This window comes from Polistes dominula, unplaced genomic scaffold (genome assembly GCF_049000335.1).
Source record: "Polistes dominula isolate Pdom_NZ unplaced genomic scaffold, Pdom_raw_medaka contig_438, whole genome shotgun sequence".
In the NCBI taxonomy this organism is placed as follows: Eukaryota; Metazoa; Arthropoda; class Insecta; order Hymenoptera; family Vespidae; genus Polistes; species Polistes dominula.
In genome coordinates, this window is record NW_028301132.1 from 65,088 (window position 1) to 84,974 (window position 19,887).

Genomic DNA, 19,887 nt, shown 5'->3' on the forward strand with positions numbered 1-19,887 from the left:
AGCAAAAACATAGGAAACGTTTTCTCGTTATTTTAAATGTAGAAAAATAATGAATCTCTGATTAGTAGAGAAAATAATGAAATTTAGGAATAAACAGAAGAAGCAATGTGTTCGGTGCTCTTATGTGAAAAAATGTGTAACTAAAACCAGAAGAAATTTCAGACGTAGATAAAAACAGAGAATAATCGCTACTCGAAGTAAGCATATAGATTATTTTTAGAATAAGACAATTTTAATAAAAGTAGAGCAACAGGAAATGTTGTTCTTTTCTTTGTTCTATTCTGATGGTGTGAGTACAAATCATGAAAAAGTAAGTGTACAATGCGTGTGTGCACGTTGTGGCGTAACCGAACAAAGCAACATAAAATTCATTGTTATCTGCGATGGAAGGGAGTAGGGATTTTCAAAGAAAGTAAATGATAAATAAGAAAACGACGAAAAAAAAGTAACAATAAATAATAGAAAAAATAAAAAATTAGTTAGAATTTGATAATGTTAACATATCGCGTGTGTTACGTCCTAGAGGACGAATTTAGTTAAGTAGTATAAGTAATGCCTGTTTATGGTCACTCTGCTTTCACCGAGTTTAACCGGGACCAGGCTGGTTCGTCTCTCGTTTAAAACAGTGATATAGTCTGGCAAAAAGCGTACGATAAGAGGGTGGATTGAGGAAGGTTTTGAAGCAAGGGAGAAGATTAGTGGACCGCAGCTCTGATTTAACAACAATTTAATGATAAAAATATGATTGGTGACTTACAGTATTCGGTACAGTTGCTGGTTGCTTTCGAGATTGCACAGGAGGCTTGGGCTGGTTTCTTTCCAAAGGGGTCGAGACACTCAAAGACCCGAAAGTTAATTATTTGTTATAACTGATCAGTCGGTTAATATTCAAATATTGAATAGCTAGTAGCTAGTAGTAATGATCAAGGTATAAATTGAAGTCAACTATAAATTGAGGTCGAAATTGTAAGTAGAAACTTTAAGTTAAAAGTGAAAACTGAAACTGAAGTGCTTAAGTGAAAACTAAAAAACTGAAGTGACAAACTGAAGAACTGAAGTGAAGTGTTGAAGAGAAAAACTGAAGTGCGTGCGGGGGCGATGGACTCTGGCTTTTATAGCCCCCGAAAATCCTTCGTGGGAGGGGTAGCTCTGGTACCCCCACTCTTACGTCTCTAACTGGCCCAAGCGTCCTAGGCATCCTCGTTCGAGAAAATTCTTATGTCCTCATGGACTACTAATACATTTACATCTCTAATATATTTTTACGCATTTCACATATACATAATCTTGTAGCTTAATATTAGTGCATTTATATCCTTCTTATATTCATTATACGTCTTTTGGTCAATCATTCTTAATTACATCTTATTAATCCTTAATCAATCATCAATGTGTTATTCTCGAACGATTACATTTCATTATCCTTTAGTTAGCTACATACTAGGTACGATTCTAGCGACGAGGTCTATCTATTCTTTATTCTAGGACATCTTTATTCTGGGCTATCTTTAGTTCCGCGTATTTAGTCGTTCATTCGATCAGGCACATAGTTTCGCAAGTTACATCATCTCGGGGCGAAAATATCTAAGAATTGTCTTTGGTTCCAGAAAATTCTAGAGAGTAACGTTTCCGTTGGGCCTACGTGACATTTACCAGCGTCTCTTAGCTTGGCGACACTCAGTCGCGGGAAAAGGTTTTATGGCTTGAGGGGGTTAATATTCGGTTGCAAGGGGGGATGGTCATTTTCCATGATTTAGGTAAGGGTTGCCTACCTGCGTCGTAGGTGGGATTTTTATGACAGGCTTCATATGTATATGGCATTGTGGAGGTGGAGGGAAACTTCAGGGAGGTCCCTTTTATTAGTGCTGCTTTTCAGTATGATTTATAAGTTAGCTAATGGGTCCTTGTAAAGAAATTGGAGCATATTTGGTGGCTATTAAAAACCTTTTCGTCTGTTGCATTCTGAGTTTCGAATTTGACTCTTTCCCTTGACATTTATTTATTTTTTATTGCCCTTAAATATTTGTTAAGAGGAAGGTCCCTGTTCAGCAATAAATATTACTGGCGCCACGGAAAAATCTTGGAGTGGCGTCGGAGTTTAATACGTAAACCGGTATTTATTCTTTTTAGGAAAACATTCTTCGAGGGATGTTTCTATCGTTCCGACTTGTGCTTTGCACGGGACAGTCCTTCCACTAGTTTATTTCGATAAAGAGAACGAATGTTCGAGAGTTACGGGTCATAATTATTCTTCTATCTGTACTACTTATAATTGTTTCTATTGTTATTTGGTGAACTACTGGAAAGATGTCTCGCGCAACTGGATTTGAATCACTGCGAAAAATTTGGGTAGCGAATCGTGGCGGAACGTCACACCTCCCCTCTTAGAAAAAATAAAGTTATCGTGAAGGCGATGACTTTATTTTTCACTAGACGTATGTGTTTGTTAGTGTGGGTGTTATCAAAGATTTTCTATTACATACTACTGTACGCAACGGCGCTCGTTGGTTCTCGCATTCGCTTGTGACCTCTTGATCCTTCTGTAGTTTCACGGTGTTGTATTTTCCAGCTATGTTTTCTTCGGTTTGGTTGCAGCGCAGCTGACCGTACTTAGTTTGCTTCGCGTGGTTCACAGCAGGTAACCGATGCATACGTGGCGGAGGACTTGGTGTATCCTTTTACTAGTGAATTGGCCAATGCTTTTATTGTTCTGAAAATGACAAATATTGTAATGCATCCGGCGGAGAGAGAGCCGAAATTAACGAAACCATCCCACACTTTCTTTGCGGTGGAATCTGCTATTTTTCCCAACGTATCTTCGGTTAGTAGATTTGCGAGGTATAGCCCGTCGGTTAATTGTTGTCTACCTGTGACGGTTCTTGCTATGTTATTCGTAATAGCCTGCTGTTCGGAGGGGAACATTAGGTGATCTTTTAATTGTTCTATTTGTTGCGGTGTGTAAATACCGCTAGTGGCGAGAGTGTTTGGGGCGGTATATTTCCAAGAGAGCCTTGCTTTTGGTTTTAATGTTTCTGGCGTAGATACATCTATCGGGTTTGGGGTTAATCTAATCCAACCATGTTCCGATAAGTATTGTGCGGGCAATAGCAAATTGCATTCTCTGCCGCTGCCTACTTTCTTGAGGATTCTGGTTTTCGGAGTTAAGAAGTATGATTCGTTTCTAAAGGTTACCGGTAGTTCGTCGTAACATTCCTTCGTGTGACGAAACGGTACATTAACTGGGGTACATTTTACTATGTGTATTACTTCTCCTGCCTGTACTGCCGTGTAGCCCGGTCCTTTCATGACCGTGTATGCGAATTCCACTGGATCCTTTGTAGCGTAGGCGAGAGCGTTTCGCAATACTTGCTGTTCGAGTTCACATTTTTGTGTCACTACATTGTCGTACAGCTCCGTTACTTGTGCTCCTAGGTACCTTTCGACGAAAACAAATTTTGAATTGACATATGCGAAGATGTCTAAATTTTCGGTAAGTATGGGTTGTCTATGTCCGTTCGATTCACCGGGTTGAAGTTCCATGACGAAGAGTTTCGGGTGTTCCGTGCGGAGGAGAGTGAAGCCGCATAGTCTTGTTTCCGTTGTTCTGGCCAAGGCGAAGGTAGTTTCTCGGGTGGTGAGCGAGTAGACTGTAGGTGCACGGGGGTCGTTGATGTCGGAGATTTTATCAGCGGGTCCTTCATATAAGATGTCGTAATTTGCGAAGTCGCATGCATGACGAGAGGGTGGGGAGTTCCAGAATGTGTAGCCGTTATCTAGATCTAAGCAATGTCCGTCGCTAAGTTGGCATGTAGTACCGGAATGTAGTCTGACTTTCCCTGAAGAAGTCCTTACTGGGACGTATCCTGCTCTTAAAGTTATTCTTAGATTGGCTGGGACAACCACTCCTGACCAAGATCCGTATTGATCCGAATATTGTGAGCCGGCACATGTTCCGTCGATGCCTAATTTACCGCACAGGGTTACGGAGCGGGCGGTGGTGCTGTTTACCTTTAGTCCGAATAACGTTAATCCGTTTCCGAGTGTGAAGGTACCGGTCTGATGCATGATTTGGCATTGTTGAAGAGTAGGTTCATAGAGATATTCGGCTACGCCGTTAGTGACCATCGATACGTGCGAATGTGCGCCACAGTAGAGTACTGTGCGTGCCATTTCTATCTTGCACTGGATGAAGGGGATGACTTGGTACTCGACAGTTTGGAGTAAATGTATGTGGGTGCGTGTAATGTTTAGGCGACGCGGTGAGATATCGCAATCGCCCACCTCACGGAGCGAAACTGTTGTGACATTCAGCGAGCCGCTGCCGCAATCAAAACCGATGAAGGCTTCTGCGAAGTGTATGAAGGCGAGAACCAGGAGCGTGCGGTGCGCCATTCCTATTTACAATCACGTGTCTTATAAAGTAATTTTCGAAGAGAAGGGGATGTGCGTGTACATTAGCGATTCGCAAGCGGAAGGTCTGGAGTCTGTTTCGCAAATGTTCAGAGGGGAAAACCTTGGGTGGGTATCTGTATGTAAGGGTGGTGGATCGTCATTTCTCTCGTCAGTTAGTTCGTTTGAAGTTATTATTTTCTTGAAGTTGGGTTAACAGGAATGTCGTATTTTGACAACATTCTAAGGATAGCTCGATCTATTTCGGCGAGATTTTCTAGATGGATCTCCCAAAGTTTTGATCCGTACGTGCCTGCGGCCGTTGAGGGGGGGAATGGTAGTCCCATTCGCCTTGAGATGGGTGGTCCGAGCGCTGCGCCCCTCCCGTCGCTCCTTCTTCGGGACCAGGTTCGGGTATCCAGCGTCTGTTGGGCCTGGCACGTGCCTTACTGGAGGGTTCCGATGAGGGGTTGCCTTGAGAATTCGGGGGTGGAGAAGGGGCCTCCGTCGGCTTCCCGGCTCCATTCGGTCGTAAACCTTCTTTTATGGTTTCCATTTCTTGGGTGTTCTGTTTATTTGTATATACTTGAGTCAGGTGAGAGAAATGACGGAGTGTAAAGAATATATATATAACCTGGATTTACGTTTTGTAAACCTTCAACCTGTCGACGTGCACCCTTCTGGTTTTTCCCTCTTTTAATTCTATGATCGCATTGTTATTTTCTAACAGTTTTACTAGTTTAAAGGGACCATTGTAAGTATTACCGAATTTACCCTGTTTCACTGCCAATAGGAAGACATCATCTCCGACTTTCAATTTCTGTGATACAACCTTTTTATCGTAATATGTTTTGCTTTTGGCCTTTGCCTCTTCCAAGTTTTTGTGAGCGAGATCTTGTAGTCTGTCTATTTCGTCAAAAAGTTCGTTCAAATATTGCGCATAGGTAACGTCTACGTCTTCCTCTATAGGAGGGGAAGAGCTCGGCAAACGGGCGAGTCGAGCGAAAACCAGTTCGTACGGAGTGTGCTTTGTTCCTTCATGTACACTAGTGTTGTATGAGAACATGGCTGAGTTTAACCATGAATCCCAATCGTTTCCTTTACTATTTACATAAGCGTTTAAATATTCTAATAGAACCTGATGAGATCTTTCGAGTGATCCGTTGGATTGGGGGTGATAAGCGGTTGTAGTAAATTGTTTAATATTACATTTCTTGGCTATTTTTCTGAATACGGTGGATATGAAATTTCAACCTTGATCAGTAATTATGGCACGAGGAGCTCCAAAAAGGCAAATGTATTCTTGGTAAAAAGCTTCGGCGGTAGCTTCGCCGCTGATTGATGCTAAAGGTATGGCTCGAGAAAATTTTGTCAATAGATCCTGTACAGTTAATATGTATGAGTTTCGTTTGCGGGTCATGGGGAGAGGCCCTACGATGTCTAAAGCTACTTTATCAAAAGCTCGACCGGGAGTATCGGTGAGTATCATTGGCCTTTTTGGTTTTACTCGGGTCATCTTTTTCATTTGGCACGTTTTACATTTGCTTATGAAGTTCCTGACGTCGTCTTTCATGTTTTTCCAAAAGTAGTAATTTCTAATGCGACAGTAAGTTTTGCTCACACCTTTATGACCTCCTGTAGGGGATGAGTGATATTCCTGTAGTATGTTAATCTTTTCGTCCTCAGAAGGAGTACGAACTAATGATTTGCAAATGATTACAGCTAGATTAGTTTCGGAAAATATTTGTTTAAGTTTATTTTCTATTGTTTTCCATGGAAGATCACTCATGTAATTTGTTTTTGAAATGCTCATTGAGTTTAATCCTAATTCGGTAACTACGTCGAGTAATGATTTAAATGCTTCGACTATGCTCTGTTTAGTTGGAGGATCGGCTATCGGTAGTGCTATTAATTTCTTATCTTTAGTTATGTTCGTTACTTTTGCTCTTTCGGGCATGATGTCTTTGAATATTGGCAGCATTTTGCTTTCATGGAGTTCCAAGGCGCCTTTATCAAGGGGTTTGCCTTGGTATGATATGAATATTACTAAATTATCCTTTCGGAATTTTAGGCAATCTCTGGAATCAACGAGTTTAAAGAGCGAAGTCAGAGCTGCGGGGCGGGGGACTGATGCGGTTCGGGTTCGTCGGAGTCCGAGGAACTTGAGGGAGAAGGGGATGAAGGTCTAGAAGACGGTGGCGACTGTGGTGGGGATGGGTCAGGAGAAGAGGGGGGATGTTCGGAAAGGTCAAGCGTGTTGGGACCTTCTATAGGCGTGTCGACCTTGGTGGTTGGTCTTTTCGAAGGAGGAGAGCGAGATGGTTGTTCTTCTTCGGTAGGTGAAGAGGAGGGGGCGTTGCGTTTGGAACGAGTGTGGATAGGAGCAATTACGTTAACTTCTCTATTTCCGAGTAGCATGGGTTTGATGCCACGGCGCGGTGGTGGGAATGTCGGTTGAATGGGGACTGTAATTCCATCGGAATTTTTCCCAAGTCCCTGACCTTGATATAGCCGTAGAGGTACATGATTTTGGAAATTTTCCCTTCTGTGTCCCAAGGGACTAATGCTTCTTTGGGTTTCGCGAGAGTGCGTCGGCATTCGCGTTCACCTTTCCCGGTTTTGATTATTTGTTCGTCTGCTTAGTTTCAGGTGCCAATGCCTAGTTAGAAGTTTTATCCTCATGAATTTAGCCACACGAGAGGTTTGTGGTAGTTTTTTAAAATTCGTCGTAAACTAAGGTTGAATTGTGTAACGCAGTGCAAAATTGCTAAACACTCTTTCTCTATTGTGGAGTAACGGGATTCGGCGGATTTCAACAGACGTGATGTGTAAGCGATGGGTAAATCCTTTCCTATTTCTCCTTGGCTGAGAACGCCTCCTATCGCGTTTCGATGCGTGGTGGTTATTGAAGGTTTTAGAAAAATCCGGGTGTTGCAGTATCGGTTTGTACATAGGGCTGTTTTCATGGTATTAAAAGCTTGTTGTTGGAGGTCTGTCCATTTAAATTCTTTATCTTGTTTCAGTAGATCGGTGAGGGGTTTGGCGATTTTCGAAAATTAGGTATAATCTGCGATAGTAGCCTACGAGACCTAGAAATTCTCTTATGTTTTTCTGATTTTTAAGTACAGGGAAATTTTGTACTGCTTTTAATTTGTCGGGGTTCGGTTTGACTCCGTCTTTTCCTATTACTGACCTAAATAGTGAACCTCGTTTTGCAAAAATATACATTTATCCGGTTGCAATTTTAAGTTTGCGTCTTTAATGCGTTTCATGATTGTCGATTTCTGCTTGTTCGTTAGATCCTTTGAGTAAATCACTTTCGTTAAGTAAACGATAGTTTTCGCCTATTAAACCGTTTAATTTTCATTCATTGTTCGTTGAAAGGTGGCTGGAGCGTTCTTTAAACCGAATGGCATTCTCCTGATTGGTATGACCGGAGTGAGTCGAGAAAGCTGTTTTGTGAGCGTCTGCTGGATGCATTTCTATCTGATGGAATCTGATGCGAGATCGAGCGTGCTAAAATTTTCGCGTTGCCTAACTATTAAGATTCTGTTATTTCGGTTAGGGTAAGCGTCGGCGATGGTCTTTTCGTTCAGTTTGCGATATCATTACTACACGCCAGCGTTTATTTCCCTGCGAATCCGGTTTCTTTGGCACAATCCAAAGAGGACTTTTTGGGGACTTTGAGGGCTCATTATTTTGTTGTCCAACTCGTTGTATCTGTGCCTTAATTTCGTTTTACAAGCTTCTGGATTGATTTGCCTTACTGTTGGGATTTCGTTGTGGTCAAGATTCTTGCTGTAACGTTCGTGCGCCAAGAGTTCGTTTGGTAGGTGAAAATTTTCGGAGTTTTATTTGCATTAGTTCTACACTGATTTTTCTTTTTCTCCTAGGTTATCCGTGTTTAGCAAAGAGGTTAAAATGACGGCCTTGGGTGTATTTGCACTACTGACATTTTTTAACTTTTCGTTCGAAGTCTTAGTTTTTCTTTATATTTCTAATTCAATTCCATTCTCTGTATTCCGCGTTTTTCGGCTTTTTGATCGAATTCTTCATTTATACTTTTAATTTTAATCTTCGCGCTTTCTTCTTGAAATTCCTACTAACTTATTCTTTTCACTATAATTTCTTCTGAAAACAATTCTTCATCATAATTCGACATTTTCCAACTTTCTTCTTTAAATTTTCTTCAGTCGTTTTTATTCTTATCCTCGTTAATACCCTAATTTCCTCTATTTTTTTACTTCTACTCATTTCAATCCTTTTTTTTTAATTTAATAGTTGGCGAAATACCTAACAATTCTCGAACGCCGATTTACGCGTGACGCGGACTAAATTCTTTACTTGTTTGGTAATTTTCCTTTTGTCCTTTGCTATCCAACGAACTCCTTCGAACGAAGGCTCCTTGTGTGGTTACGACTGACGCAGCTAATCACTTACTTCGCCCAATTCCAAAGAGTTTCCATTTTCTAGCGGGTGGACTAGGACGGTGGAATTCCTAACGGAACGGTTTTATCAAAATCGTTATAAACCTTGATTCTACATCTTCCTTCTTCAACATTCTACAGTTCTTTGAATTTCCGGGGCCTGCATTTCTTCCTCTTACTAAACCTCGGCGAACCTCTGGTTTAGAACGCTACTCTTACATTCGACGCTTGTTTCGGCGGGAGAAGTCTGATGGTTGATTCGAAAAAGGGGACGTTGACACCCTCGATTCTCGGTTCGGTTGTCGTTCTAGGTAGGGCGACCTTGTCTTCGAAAAATTCGTCTCCTAGGACACCGTCAGCTTGTAAACCTATGTTGGCCGGTCTACGTGAAAGGGTAAACATTTGCCGTCACGCTAAGTTACCATCCTTTGATTAAATTCCTGGTTAAACCTCCTTTCCGGAGAAGCGTCGAGTGATGTGCCGTTAATTTCAGTTTCGGGGGGAGTGCCGTCCATTTTTTTTTTAAATTGCTCCGGTGTCTACAGCAAGGATGATTTTCCCTACTCCCTCCAACCACGTGCTACTAATTTTGCTCTACCCCCTTGTCTTTTTGTTGAAACCCTTACTGGGAATTCGCCGGGTAAGGGGTTCCTCCCCTAAAAATTTCTCTTCTCCATAGTCTCGGATGATCGCGGACGGGAGTACATAGGGGTTTGAGGCTTCCTGTGCTGATAACGCGCGAATTTCCGCCGGTTTTTGGTTTTGCGCAGTTTGATTTAACGGGGGCGTAGTTTTCCGGGGGCGGTACAGCCTTTTGTGGATTTGCGCGGGGACAAAACGCATGGTAGGACGTATTTTCGGGCGGTAATTGTTTTGCCGATAAGTGTTTTGGGAATTATCACGTTGGTTTGTAACGGGCTTGTGATGGTGTGCGACGGGGACTAATTTTGTTGTTTGGGGTTACAGATGATCGTTCGGAATTCCGGTTTTCGAAGGCGCTCGGTTGTCTCGGCTGATCGTTGTTGTCCCGTTGGTCGATCGTCTGTTTCTGTCTTCTGTGTTTTCGCGATTTATTTCTGTAAAAAGAGGGTTGTCCTCTCGGCTGTGGTTTGGTTGAGTGACAAACCGATGTTGTCACTCCCCGCGATTTCGGCTGCTCGGTCGGTAGCTTCTCCTAGGTTGCGAAAGTCGTTTCTGCATACCCGTCGAATCGATGGGTGTAGACCCTTTTGAACCGACTTATCACCAACTGGCTAACTTGTCCATCCGCGATGATGGCGATTTCCATGGGATTGGTACGGAGGGAATTCCTTAAATCGGCTTCCATTCTTTGTTCTAAGGCTTGTGGATTAAGCTTTCATTACGCCCTTGTTCCCAACGAGTTTCGGCGACTCTCGAGTGTGGTTTTGCACGGATTGAATTTTTTTTAACTTTCTTTGATCTTCTACAGAATCGAACTCGGCGTTTGCGAAAAGTCGTCTGCGTTTCCGGTCAACCTCTCCTCAACGCGGCTTTACCTCATCGACCGGTTTTTGCAATGACTGCGCGGCCCATTGACAAGCTTTGTAGGTGTCGGTGAGAACCATCTCCGTTGATTTGGCACTTGTTCGATTTTTTTTAGGTGATCGGTGATGAGGTTGTGGGTTGTGAAATTGGCGAGAAACGGGAATGTGGGAGGGAGGAGTGTTGACGGTTGGGATTCGCGGGCTTCTCGAAGGCTTCTGACGCGTTTTCAATTTTTAGTTCCTCGTTTTGTCGTTTATCAATTCCGCGGCCTGTTCCTTTTCTTTGCATCGCTTTCCTTTCTTCGTTATTCGTTTCTCTTTTTTGTTCATTTCTTCCATCTTTACTGATTTCTTCCGTGGACAAATTAGTCTACCGCGGGTGCCCTTGCCATTTTCTTCACTTTAACGAAAGGCGAACTCGTTCCCATTTTGACACCATTTGTTACGTCTAGAGGACGAATTTAGTTAAGTAGTTAGTTGCCTGTTTTGGTCACTTGCTTTCACCGAGTTTAACCGGGACCAGGCTGGTTCGTCTCTCGTTAAAACAGTGTTGTGGCAAAAAGCGTACGTAAGAGGGTGGTTGAGGAAGGTTTTGAAGAAGGGAGAGTAGGGACGCAGCTTGATTTAACAACATTTAATGATAAATTATGGTGATTACAGTTTCGGTAGTTGCTGGTTGCTTTCGAGTTGCACAGGAGGCTTGGGCTGGTTTCTTTCCAAAGGGGTCGAGACACTAAAGACCCGAAAGTTATTTTTTTTAACTGATAGTCGGTTATTTAATTTATGTAGTGCTAGTAGTAATGATCAAGGTTAATTGAAGTAATATAAATTGAGGTCGAAATTTAGTAGAAACTTTAGTTAAAGTGAAAACTGAAACTGAAGTGCTTAAGTGAAACTAAAAACTGAAGTGACAAACTGAAGAACTGAAGTGAAGTGTTGAAGAGAAAATAAGTGCGTGGGGGGCGATGGACTCTGGCTTTTTAGCCCCCGAAAATCCTTCGTGGGAGGGGTGCTCTGGTACCCCCACTCTTACGTCTCTAACTGGCCCAAGCGTCCTAGGCTCCTCGTTCGAGAAAATTCTTTTCCTCATGGACTACTATACTTTACTCTTTTTTTTTACCATTTCACTTCTTTTTAGCTTTTTAGTGCATTTTATCCTTCTTATTTCTTATACGTCTTTTGGTCAATCATTTTATTACTCTTTTAATCCTTAATCAATCTAATTGTTATTCTCGAACGATTACATTTCTTATCCTTTAGTTAGCTACATCTAGGTCGATTTGCGACGAGGTCTATCTATTCTTTTCTAGGACATCTTTTTTGGGCTATTTTAGTTCCGCGTTTTAGTCGTTCATTCGATAGGCCTAGTTTCGCAAGTTCTCTCTCGGGGCGATTTGTTGTCTTTGGTTCCAGAAAATTTAGAGAGTCGTTTCCGTGGGCCTACGTGATACCAGCGTTCTAGCTGGCGACAAGTCGCGGGAGGTTTGGCTTGAGGGGGTTATTCGGTTGCAAGGGGGGTGGTCATTTTCCATTTTAGGTAGGGTTGCCTCTGCGTCGTAGGTGGGATTTTTTGACAGGCTTATTTTTGGCATTGTGGAGGTGGAGGGAAACTTCAGGGAGGTCCCTTTTTTAGTGCTGCTTTTCAGTTATTTTAAGTTAGCTATGGTCCTTGTAAGAAATTGGAGCATATTTGGTGGCTATTAAAAACCTTTTCGTCTTTGCATTTGAGTTTCGAATTTGACTCTTTCCCTTGACATTTTTTATTGCCCTTAATTTTGTTAAGAGGAAGGTCCCTGTTCAGCAATATTACTGGCGCCACGGAAATCTTGGAGTGGCGTCGGAGTTTTCGTAAACCGGTTTTTTCTTTTAGGAAAACATTCTTCGAGGGATGTTTCTTCGTTCCGACTTTGCTTTGCACGGGAAGTCCTTCCATAGTTTTTGATAAAGAGACGTTTCGAGAGTTCGGGTTTTTTCTCTCTTTATTTTTTTTCTTGGTGAACTCTGGAAAGATGTCCGCGCAACTGTTGAATCACTGCGAAAAATTTGGGTAGCGAATCGTGGCGGAACGTCACACGTGTATATCTCGTTTTTCAAATTTCTTTGACTCTGTGATCGATTTGTTATTTCAAAAATCACGTAACATCTTTTTTAAAATCAATTATATTTTTAGTCTTTTATTGATAATATATAATAAGAATTATTTAAGGAAATAGGCAATAATTGTAAAATAGTAGTAAAATGACGCACATAAAACTGAAGAAAATATAAGTCGAAGTAAATTATTATTTAAAAATTTGTCGAATGCACTAAATAATGATTTAAATGAAAATGCGTTAGTGATAAAAGCGAAACTCTTGAATTAAGTAATGTTATTAGACCTAAAAGAGCATCCAAAAATATGCGGACCATGAAATAACACAATGCTGTAGGCAATGTGTTAAAAATTAAAGTACAATTCTTACCCCGTTTTTGTAGTGGCTCGCGGATTGGGACCTCCGGAACACACACTTTTAATTGTCAATAATAAAATAATACTGGTCACGTAGAACATCACGTAGAACAAGTTTTATTACATTATTTTCAGGAGTTCTATTAATTAATTGTTGAGACGTAATATATATTTTTTCTGTTTTGAACAAAAAATACTATATGAAAAAAAAAATGAAAAAAAAACACTTTTTATATTTATTTGAAATTGGATAAAATTAGACGAATGTATGTTAACGACTAAATAAATAATGTAAAGTCTGTAATTAATTAAATAGTAGAACAGTAGTATTATATAATAAAATGCTACTGTATATGAAAGTAACGAACGACTCACGCGTATTCCTGAAAATTCTATTTTTACAAACAATCTATAAAGTGCAATTTACTCTTGTCTTTTAATAACTAAATACTGAAACTATTAACAATAAAACATTTTAATTTCTACTTCTACTAAATCAGCTAATATTTGGATATTAGTAAAATTGCTCGCAAAAGAAAAATAAATAACTAATATTACAGGTATTAACACTATAAAAATAAAATATATAATTCATATATCATTATATTTATTATTAAATTTAAACATATAAATGTACTATCAATAATAAAATATATTTCTACTTCTACTTTTCTATATAATCAGCTAAATTGATAACATTTCTCGCACAAAAGAAATAAATATTTATTCAATATTTAAAAAAATGAGTAATTATAATAGTATTTATATTATAAAAATAAATTAATAATTATTACTCGATTCATTAAAAGCAGTATTTTTGACACATAGCTACATATTGATCAAGATATGAAAGTCTTAACCAAAATATAATATAAAGAATTGTAACGATAAAAGAATTCTGGGAATAAACAGAAAGCAGTGTTTTGTGCCGTATGTGCATTATGTATATAAAAACAGAAGAAATTTAAAGACGTAGTATACGTTTAAACGCTATTGGAAGTGCGAATATAGATAAATTTAGAATGAAATCATTTTCTTGGAAGTAAAGGTACAAAAAATGTTATTCTTTCTTTTGTCCGTGTCTATAGTATAAGAAATGAGTATATGTATGTATGTGATACGTGTGTGTATGCATGATGTATGTGGTACGTTTATGTGCGCGACTTATTTCGTAACCAAAAACAAAACAAGGTCATCAAATCGATTATCTGTTATGGAAGGAAATAAGGATTTCGAAGAAAGAAAAAGGTAAGGAAAAAGATGAGAATAAATGACAATAGACGATAGAGTGAATAAAGACGAGGTCATTAAAACAAATAATAAAAAAAAAAATAAAATAAAAGAAATAAAATAATTAAATAATAAAATATTGTGTGTATATATCGTTTTCAGATTTTTTTGGGCTGAATAGATAAAATTAAGGAATTATAAATAAATTTTCTTATTTCGTTACCAAGGTAACGAAGTCACGCGTATTCTGCTAACAAATGATTACCGAGAAAAATATTAATTTCTACAGAGTCCGAGAACGTAAAAATCAGACGGACATTATCAATTATTGTACACATATACGTAAAGAAAGAGTATTTTTTTTAGTTTGAATTACGCGCGCTTTTAAAAGTAAGAAGGTTATAGAAAAGACGTTACGTGTACAGACCAAACTGAATATATAAATAAGAGAGACAAAGGAAAGAAAAGACGTTACGTATATAGACCAGATTGAATATTCAAACAAGACAGATTTAATAAGCTAAGAAAGTGAGTATGAAAAGTGAGGAATAGACATAATTGTCGCTTTTCTTTTCAGAACAAAAACTCGTACTATTCTGGAGCATTTTGTCTGAAAACACTCATATTTTGGTCATATATATTATAATATAGTTCTATATTGTGTGTGTACATTATACATATTACCTTATAAAATGGTTTATTGTTCGGCATTTTGTTATTTCAAGAATCGTGTTTTATAATTTGTAAGGAAAACAGCTTTTTAAAAATCAATTATATTTTCAATCTTTTAATGATAAATTATAATAAGAATTATTTAATGAAATAGGCACTAATTTAAAGATAGTACCTAATGAAAATAAAAGTTTAAGTCAATTTTAGTTCGATGATTTATCAGATGTACTAAATAATACTTTAAACGAAAATGAACTTGGTGATAATAGCCATATTTATGAATTGAGTAATGTTAGTATACATAAAAAAGCATCCAAAAATAAGTGAGCTCTGAAATAACAGAAAACCGTATGTAATGTGTTAAGAATTTAAATAAGATTCATACCCTTTTTTGTAGTAGCTCTCGTGGATTGGGCCTCTAGAGTGCACACACACACACACACACAAACTTTCAATAACCGATAATAAAATAATACTAGTCGGAGATAATATCAAATATTAATAAAATACTTTCTCTCAAATTTGATTATGTTTAATCAAAATTAATCTTTTTTATTAACGATCAATCCGCATAAAAAAACCACTGACTTTACGTAAAACTGATACAAACTTAACAACGAAAGATTATAACATAATACTCAACAGGGCAAACAAAAATTGATCGCTTCGCTACTTGATCCTATTTATAAGACTATGCCTGCCCCCACTTTCTTGACAGTTACTTCTTTTCTACAGCGAATCAGTTGTTAGGATATGCGAACTTTGTTCCTCATTGGATACTGATACTAACGCCCACGAGGCTCATTGGCTTAGGAAACTAACATGATCTGACAATTGCCTTCGATGACGATACTTTCAAAAGTAACAGAAAAGAAAAGAAAAGAAAATGGCTTAGTACGTTACAATAAAGATATAATTTTCCAAGAAAAAAGAAATTTGTGTATATAAGAAGGATCGCATAAATGCAAGGGTAAACGCGTATATTAAAATATATTATTTACTAAAAACTCGTTAAAATAAAAGAGAGGTATTTACTAGAGCAATAGCAACGTTTTTCTACACTTAAATCTATATTTATCTATGTATCTATACAGGGTGATTCTTGAAACGGAGGCGAGAAATAACTTTTTTATAAATAACAATAGAAAAAAATCATAGAGGAAAAAGTTAAATGGCAGAACAAATGTCAACTTTCTATGACCCTACTTTTCTTGAAAATGCATTGATGCACCCGCTAGATGCAGTTGCAATTTTTTTTTAAACAAAACTTTATATATTTTTTTTTACTCTGTTCGATTCCTTTTTTTATTCTGCGTTAAAAAGTACTAGTTAAAGGTCATCGAAATGTCAATAGCTTACAAGATATTCGGAAAGTCATTTCGTTTTTCTGTTGTATAAATGAAAATAATGTTTGCTTCGAGGTTAAACCTAAACCTTTCAAGTGGTCATAAATAGTTGAATTTGATAAAATTAATCTCTCATCGATCTCATGTTTTACTATTTGTCGTTTTGCAACAACTAATGCCATTATTGCGTCAGAGTTCCGTCAGGGTTGGAAAATACGACCTCCTCGATGGTCTACCACCTTGTCGTGGTGGGGAGGCTTAGGTGCTTCCACGGCCTTTGTGAGGGATTATTCCTTCACACTGGTGGGGAGCACTGACCAAGAGTAGACCAAGGTAGCGGTCATCATTGTCCTGTGGTCCTGACAGGACATTGCTCTGACTCAAGGTTCCGCCCTTGCCTTCGCCAGGCATGCCTAACACTTACTCCTTTTGCTGAGTGTAGCATGATCCTAGACCCTTGTTCCTCTCTTTTAATCGCTGAACCTTTCCTCTCCTCTTTTAACGGAGCTTGCCTCCAATTCTTCTTTTTAGAAACATGGACGTGTCACTAAGGAGTTTACTACAGGACGGGAGGGATACCCGATCCACGGCGGCTTCAGGGGGTGGTCTGACAGGCCCCCGGTCGTCGACATCCAGCGACTGTCATGAGCCTGAGGCAGGCAACCCGGCCTTGGCTCTAGCAACGGCGACGGGAAGGTCTCTGCAGGTGAGTAACCTGGCCAGCAGTGACAGTAAAACTACAGGAAAACTGAAGAACGACGATGGCGTGCAATTAGAAGAATGGCAGAAGGCTGCCCGCGCCATTAAGAAGCTTGGCCTGAGTGAATCATTCACAGTTGGCTCCACTCAGGGCAAGAAAAGAAGACGTCCGGTTATATCATCGGACGAAGATGAGGACCCAGTACCGGGATCTTCAGGAGAAGGAAAAATGTGCACAGTGAAACCAGTTTCAGTGGCTCTGACACCAGTATCAGTGGCTGTGACGAAAGTGAAAGTGGCACCTGTGAATAGTGAAGTGTGCTCGGCAACGTCGGTACGGCTACTAGAGCCGGGACGACTTGCCGAGAAGGCGAGAAGCTTGATCTCCGCGGCGGAGGAAGAACGAAGGAGGTCAAGAAATATTAAAGGAGATATATCTGGGCGGATGAAGGGCAATCTTAAAGGTGCCCTGAGCCTGGTGAATGAAATGGAGCGGCGTCTCCTTCAAGGGGACCAGAACCATTCTGAGAGTGAGGCGATCCAGGCCTGAAGGAGGGTGCTGAAGGATCTGGAGGCCCGTCATGAGGCCGCTCTGGAAAAAATAAAGACCCTGGAGCGAGGCCAAAAACCTAAGAAGTGCGCTCTGCCCGCTCCCTCTGGGGCTCAGAGTGAAGATAACATTAACGAGAAGGTGCTTGCAGAGGTAAGAGCTCTTGCAAAAACGGTCGCTGAATTGCAGCGATCAAGGAGGGAGGTACCGGCCCCGGCTCCGGCTGCGACTATGCCTGCGGCTCCAGCTGCAGTGGGGTTCAGCTTTGGGCTGGGGACGGGTAGCTCAATCAAGTCGGGAATAGGGGCTGCCCCACGGCCGGTGTCCGCACCGGGCGTAAGCAAGCTCCGTGCCCGACCCCGCGGAATACACCTGGGAATACCCAGGATCCAGCGTCAAAGGAGGACGCAAGTTTTACGGTGGTGCTTGGTAGAAAGAAGCGCAGGGCCGTGGCAAGGCTCTCCAAACCGGAGTCCTACCACGGCGCTGTCCCCAGCACCAAAGAGGCTCCTTCAAAGGGGACCGGTGCGAAGAAAGGAGCAAAAAATGCTCCTCCGGACAAAACAAGTCCAAAGAAGAAGTGGAACAAGAGAAGGGAGCGGTCGGCGGCCATCTCCCTTACGTGTTCAAATCAGATCTCCTACCGAGATGCTGTCCTCCGAGCGACGGAGAAGATAAATTTGAAGGAGCTCGGAGTGACAGACATGAGGTATAGGAGAGGTTTGTCGGGTTCCCTGATCTGGCAGATACGGGGAGCTGGTGCTGCTAAAAAGGCAGACGGTGTTGCGGAGGCCCTTAAGAGGGCCCTCCCTGAGGTCAAAGTTGCGAGACCTCAACGAATGGTTGACGTGCGGCTCGTCGGGTTAGACGTGGCGGTAACAAGCACGTCAATTAGATGTGCTCTGTTGGAGGTAAAGTCGGGCATAGACCCGAACTCCATCAAAGTTGGAGAGATCCGCGTGGGTCGTGGAAGGGCTGGGGAAGTAACAGTCTCCGTTCCCGTTGCCATGGCCCATGCGGCACTTAAGAAGGGAAAACTAGTGGTCGGGTTGTCGACAGTTCGCGTAAGGGAACTGAAGCAAAGACCACTAAAATGTTTTAAGTGTTGGGCCAGAGGTCATGTAGTGGCCTCCTGCCCATCGACAATTAGTAGAGAGGGCCTGTGCTTTGCATGTGGCAAGTCGGGGCACAAGGCCAGGGAATGTAAGGAGAGAAAGCAATGTTGCCCGGTATGCTCGTCCGCGGGACGCGCTCGGACAAACCACCAGGCTGACTCGTTGGACTGTCCGATTGTTCCTCCTAGGAGGGAAGAAAGGGCAGTGTCCTCCCCGAAGGCCGATGCGCCTAAGGGTAGTAGTGGGCCCGGTGGTCCAACGGAAACACTGGAAGAAGTGGAAATGGAGGCTCTCGCTCCCGACACCGCTGCACTCAAGGAGGGCGGCGGGGGGAAGGAGGGCCCCGAAAAGCCAATGGTTGTAGGAACCAACCTTGGTAACGATGGAAAAGGTCCTACAAATTAACCTTAATCATGCGCGTCGGGCTCAGGATCTCCTTGCGCAACGCATGGCGGAGCTTGAGGCCGGCATCGCAATTATATCGGAGCCGTGGTGGGTCCCCGAGGGAGATGGAAGTTGGTTTCCGTCCCTGGGTGGAGACCCGCTTTCTGCAATTTTCGTGGGCCGAAGTAGAAGGACATGTAGCCTGGTGCGACAGGGTTCTTTCTATGTCGGTGTCAGGTGGGGGGACACACTGGTAATATCAGTGTACTTCCCACCCAGCGGGGATGTAGCCTCATTCGAGGGGCTCCTTGACGAGCTCCAGGCACTTATTGCGGATTACCCTGCTCTCCCAGTACTGCTGGCCGGGGATTTTAACGCCCGGGCTCCTTACTGGGATCCGGATGGCAGGGGTAACCGTAGGGGTGCTCTACTCTATGACTGGGCTAATGGGCAAAACCTTCGGCTCTTTAATAGAGTTGGCCACCCCACATGCGTTAGATTTTTCGGGTCGAGTGTAATCGACCTAACGCTGGGCTCAGCCGCTGCTGGCGCCCGGATTTCGGACTGGAAGGTGGATGAAGCTGAGTCCCTATCGGACCACTCTATATCACCTTCCTCTATGGTCAGGGGCCCGCGGGGTCCGAGGTTCTGCACCTACGAGGGAGAAAGCTCCCTCGCTGGGCCGTCGGAACACTGGATCAGGATAGGCTGTCAGCGGCGCTCCTAACCGGGAATCTGGTCTGGCCGGACACCGGCGATGAGAGCGGTGCGGCTAGTCTGGTTGGATGGGCTCGGGACACCCTGAGGCAGGCATGTGACATGGCCATGTCCAGGTCCGGGGCACGGTTCAACCGAAGGAGAAATGCTCCCTGGTGGTCAGGTGAGATTGCCGACCTCAGAGCGTCTGCGACGGCCGCGAGAAGGCGGCTTACCAGAGCTAGGAGGAGGCAGAATCTGCAGGAGATAGGCCAACTCTTAGAGGCTCGGCGGGCCGCAAAAAGGCTCTTGCCAGGGCCATTAAGAGAGCCAAAAGGAGTGCGTGGCAGGACTTCTTAAGCCTGCTGAAAGAGGACCCATGGGGTAGACCATACAAAGTGGTCATGGGCAAATTGAGGCCCTTT